This window comes from Carlito syrichta, unplaced genomic scaffold (assembly GCF_000164805.1).
Source record: "Carlito syrichta isolate Samal-C Ts95f unplaced genomic scaffold, Tarsius_syrichta-2.0.1 Scaffold301530, whole genome shotgun sequence".
Lineage (NCBI taxonomy): Eukaryota > Metazoa > Chordata > Mammalia > Primates > Tarsiidae > Carlito > Carlito syrichta.
Window position 1 is genome coordinate 8,354 of NW_007245626.1, and position 5,849 is coordinate 14,202.

A 5,849-nucleotide genomic window follows, 5' to 3' on the forward strand; every position below is an offset into this window, starting at 1 on the left:
ATAGGAGCTGTAGAGTTGAGCATGGTTTTATGGTCAGACACGACTTGGGCCAGTCCTGCACATGCGGCTGCACAGACTTCCTGGCCTGCCTATCCAGTCCTTTGCTGACCTGGGAGTGGGGGTCAGCCCCAGGGACAGGACCTGCATGTCCAGGCTATGCTGATTGTTCCTTGCCTCCCTGAGCATGTGCTCAGGAGGGGTTCCTGTATCCAGTGCACCAATTGCACCTGGTGCCATCTTTGCAGTCCTTGGAGAGGTTAGTCTGGGATCCCGACCCTTTTCTCCATGGAAGTGAGCTATCAGAACCTCCTCTGTGCACCCATGTGGTTCAGGGAATGGAAGCAGGGCTAGTTTTGTTGTCTGGAGGCAAGATGACTTGGCCTGGGAGATGAGCTTGACCACTGAGCAGGCGTGCAGCTGGGTTGACTGTCACCGGTGGCCAAAGGACCATTCCCCAGTGCAGGGAACCACCCCAGTATGTCAGAGCAGGAGACCCTTGTGTGAGAGAGAGGGATCCTGAACACTGCAGCCCTCAGGTGACACCCATGTGGACACCCCAGGCCTCAGTGCTCATGTGAGTGACCCGAGGGCCTCAGCCTCATGGGGTTTGCAAGGCTGATTTCTGACAAAGGCCAGACCTAGGTAGTCACTCTGGTTGCAGGGACAGCCCTGTCCCCAGTCAGTAGGTTCAGGCCTTCACCCTGTAGGGAGCAAGATCACTGAGACTGAGGGAGGCTGTGGATGTCCTTCTGCATTTCAAGGTTACTGTGTGGCCAGGACCAGGAGCTTGGCTGGAGACATGTGGCCAGAAGAGGGGGTCAGTGAGTAGATCTGAGCCGTGAACCCAGTACTTAGATTTGGGGTGTCCTGGATTGGTAATTAAGAATTGTTTATTCTAGCCGGGCTCGGTGGCTCAGCCTGTAATCCCGCGCCTTTGGGAGGCTGAGGTGAGTGAATTGCCTGAGCCCGCGGGTTCGAGACCCGCCTGGGCAGGCGAGACCTCATTTCTACAATAAATAAAAAAATCAGCCGGGCTTGGTAGCGCGCGCCTGTAATTCCGGCTACTCGGAAGGCTGAGGCGGAAGGATTGCCGGAGCCCGGCAGGCCGAGGCTGTGGTGGCCGGGAGTGGCCACTGCACTCCAGTCTGGGCGACAGAGTGAGACTCCAACTCAAAAAAAAAAGAATTGTTTATTCTAAGGATAGGCCAAGGAACAAATAAGGAATATTGAGATGGCCAGTGGGGATACCCTTTTCTGGCCAGCAGGGCTCCTCTAATCTGGGAAGGAGGCTTGAACTCAGAGCCTCACTAAGCCTCCCCTCCCATCTGATCTGCTTTCAGAGGGTTGTGAGGAAATGGGCCTTCACAGCCCCCAGAGACCCTCAAGGAGTGGAAGCCACTGGCCTTGGCCCCGGACTTTCCTGGAGGAAAGACAATCTCAAAGCCAATGGCTGCCAGATAGTGTCATCTCCATAGGCTGTAGGATCAATTCATTTTTTCAGTTCTCTCCCTACCTCAGGTAGAGATCAGGGCATGGAGGGGGCTTGGGAATGTCAGAGCCTCAATACTGGGACTAAGTCATCCTTCAGGTGGCAGAGCCACAAGCAAGGGGCCCACACTGGGGACTGGGTTGGGAGGCAGTTTCCTCTGACTCATCTGCTCCCTGTAGCCTGACTCACTGCCTGAGTTCATGTCTATTTTGGAGAATGGGTGGAATAGATTTAGGAGGAAACACATGCAGACTTACCACCTAAACACAAACCCAGTTGTCATTGTGGCCTATTTCTGGTATTTGTCTGTTTTGCTTTTCATTGAGTGATAGCCAACATCTCTTGAGTTTCTACTATGTCCTGGTGCTGTGTGAAGTCTCTGCCTGCGCTCTGTGCTACTCCTATGATGAGGCACGAACCTGATGCAGGGAAAAGAAAGGAGCAGGCTGGTCAGCCTCAGAGCTGGGCCCGTGTAGGGCTGGCCCAAGACGTGTCTGACCATCAAACCATGCTCAACGCTACATCTCCTTTTCTGTGTACCATGATGACATCAGCATTTCCACTGACACCGCTTGTACCTGCTCATATGCAGGCCAGCACTGCCCAGGTGTGTGACCCCAGGCAGGTTCGTGTGACCTCCCACTTATGAAATGGGGGTGATGATAGGGCGTGTCATAGAGATTGTTGAAAAGGTTAAGGGGGGTGGTTGGCAAAAGCCCAGGAGCACCACTGAGACACAGTGAGCATTTGTGGAATATTCTTTAAGTTGTTACCAACTGTTGCCTAATATTCTTTAAAGATCAATTGTCATTTATTCACTCAACTACTAGGCTCTTGCTTATTAATTTCAGTTTTGAACACTGTAGAACAATACTTCATTGAATGCCATTGTAAATAAACATCTATTGTAATTCAGGTTCTGGTGAGAGTCTTTACTAAGACTCTTTGGGGACCAGGCCTGTCAGAGCCCAGTCCTAGTCCTTGCAGTCATAGGAAGAATGGTGAAAATAGGGTGATTAGTGACATCCTGGACTCCACAGCATCAGTGACTGAATTGAGGCAGGAAGCCACATTCCAGAGTTTTGCAGAAGTCTTCTCCCAGGCTGCCCTGGCCTGAGGGAGCCTCTGCCCCCCAAGAGTTGGTGCTCACTGTGTCCCCCAGATCTCTACAGCGTAGTGAGATATACAGGGGGGTGCCAAAAATGTATACACATTTTAAGAATGACATTCTAGGACCTGGAAGCCAACCCCATCCAAACTCAAACCCAAACATGAACACTATACCTCTAATTCTAACTATGACCTAATTAGGTTACCTAAATGGTAACCCTAATTCCCTAACCCTAACTGTAGCCCATGAGTCTAACCCTAACACAAATGTCCTAACCCTGCCTTACCTCTTAGCCTCATCCTCACCCTAATCCCTAACCTTAATCCTAACCCTAACCTTAACCATAAGCCCTAACCCTATCCCTAAATCCCAACCCTAACCCCTAACAAACTTAAGAATATCTGTCAGTCATTCGTTTCTTACTCTTTGAGGGTGGTTTAGCTTTTCAGCAAATTGTTTCCTTATCCATTGTCCTGTAAGCCAGTGGTCCTAACTTTTTTGGCATCAGGGACCAGTTTCATGGAAGATGATTTTTCCACAGACCGGGGGTGGGGGTGGGGAGAGAGGAATTGATGGTTTCAGGATGCTTCAAACACATTAGATTTATTGTGCACTTTATTTCTATTATTGTTACACTGAAATATATAATGAAACAATTATACAACTCACCATAATGCAGAATCATTCAGAGCCCTGAACTTGTTTTCCTGCAACTAGATGGTCCCATCTGGGGGTGATGGGAGTCAGTGACACCCAAAATGTTGCTTATTTCCAGTCTACTCTATAATCTCGTTTTGGTTGCTGTCACTGCAGAAAACTCTGCTTCACAAAGATCAGATGTTGAAAATGGAAGCAGGCTTTCAGTGCAGATCTTGACAGAAGGAGGAGCTCAGGTGATAATGCAGAGATGGGGAGTGGCTGCACATATAGATGAAGCTTCACTTGCTGACTTGCTCGCCTCCTGCTATGCGGTAACGGTCTGTTGGTTGGGGGTTGGGGACCCTTGCTGTAAGCCAAATAATATAGTCATTTGGTTCTTTAACTCTCTGGGCCATGGTTTCAGCTGTAGCCCCCCTGCCCTAGATACAAAATCTAACCAGAGTTCTGGAACCTGATGGAGCAGAGTCCTTGAAGAGCCAGTGTGAGGTGGCCTCCGTAGATGAGGGAGGAGGATTTTCCTTGGTCCTAGTCTGTGCCCTAAGAAGGTTCCTAAGATAGGAAGGGATCTCATCAACTCATACTTCAGGTATGGTCACTGATGGTCACTGTAGGGCCCACCAGACATGTAGGGTCCCCAGTCTGGTAGTGGGGTTGAGAGACATCTACCCTCAGTCAGTTATGGACAATGAAGGTGCCTCAGAGGAATGGACAGCCCCTGACAAGTGTCCCTCCTATGGGCTAGGGACAGGGGCTCTCCCTGTACGGTTCTCTGTTCCTCTTTTCCTCTAGAGACATCAATCACCCTCTCTCTGCCTCGAGTGCTTCCGGGAGGAAGGGTCCCTCTGGGTGTTCTACAGAACCAAGCTCCCAGAGCTCACTTGTTCTTTCTTAGTGACCTAGGACAAGAAGCCCCTCCTTGTATTGACAGTTCAACATTGAGTAATATGCTGTCCCTCTACCCAAGACATGGTCTCCACAAGCACACAGGCTGTTTTGGAGTCAATAATTATCCTTTTCCCCAAACCAAACACCCTCTTTTTCAGCTGGTGTTATTCTTAAAGCTGATTCACTGACTACAGTGGGTTTTGAGTAGGATGGAGCAGTTATAAGATTTCTGGTTTCCTATAAGTCAGACATGGTAGTTCCAGCTACTTGGAAGGCTGAGGTGGAAGGATTGCCTAAGTCCAGCAGGTGGAGGTTGTGGTGGCTGTGAGCGTGCCACTGCACTCCAACCTAGATGACAGAGTGAGACTCTGACTTAAAAAAAACAAAACAAAACAGGTTTCTGGTTTCCTATAGAAAACTGGGCATCTGTGTGGTCCCTGAATGATCCCAGGAGGCTGATCACATAGAGACTGCTGATTTCTTGACCCCACTCTGCCTACAGGTGCCCAGAATAACCCATCGCAGGCCCTTCACCCTCAGCAGGTTTATCTTCTGGAGCAGATGTGTGCCCATTAATCACTTAGGGCAAGTATGTGCCCATCTTGGAACATTTGGGGACAACAGGCCTTGCTTTCAGTTCTCCTTGTTTTCATGAACTCAAGTAGCTTAGAAGCATGGACTTCAGACACCCGGGCAGGGGAGGGGACATTGGGACTGGTTCTTTTGTCCTGATGGCTGTGATGGAATGAGGCTTACTTGGCCAGAATCTGGGACTCTGGCAGGAGCAGTTCAGGATGTTCTCTGAAGCTTTCAGCTGCAGTGTAATCTTTGGATTATTTTGTCTTGCAGGTTGGACATGGAGGAGGACATGGATATCCTGTTTGCCCAGGAGTGAGAGAACATCATTGCCAAATATAAGCAGTCACAGGTCTGGCTGCTTCCTTGAGAGAGGCAAGCCTGTGCCTGTGGTCAGAGGGTCCTGGGCCTCCTTGGGACACAAGGCAGGGAGGGGCTGTCCACACCCCTAGGCCTCCATACTTCTCACTTTGGTCCCACTCGCCCTGGCCCCTCTGGGTTGTAGAGCCTTGGAGCTGAGGTGCCGTGGGCACAGGGCATGAAGATTTTCCAATCTACAAAGTCATGATGTGCTCAAGATTCTTCAGTGTCCTCTGTCCCCTGAGCAATCTTGTCTAAACCATGTTTTTTGTTTGTTTGTTTTTTTTAGAAAAACTTCTCTGAAGCAAGACATGCCTATCTAGCTTCCCTCATTCATAGGACAACAGGGCTGGTCCCCAGTTTTCCTACCCATGCTTTCAAGGATCACCTGGCTGAAGGGAGACACCTTCTTTTGACTCTGAAGGAAGGAATAAGTCCAGATCAAAGTTCACAACTCTGAGCACTGTCCACTCTTTCATCATGGGAGAGGTAGACCCAACCTCTCCTAAGGAAAAGAGCCGAAGCCTGGAATCTTCCAGAATCCTCAGGCTCCAGTCCTCCCTGGGTTCTCTAAGGCCTGTCTTACCAGTGTTTTTCTGTCCTTAGATGTCTCAGTGAGTCTACAAGAAAATCCTCCCACAAGTGTTGGGTCAGGTGAGGTCACTCCTGCTAGACATTAGTCAAAGCTTTCCCATGCTTGGCCAGAGTGGGACACATAAGCTAGGCCCTGTCAGGAATCCAGGTCTCTAACCAGAGGGGAAGTCAAAC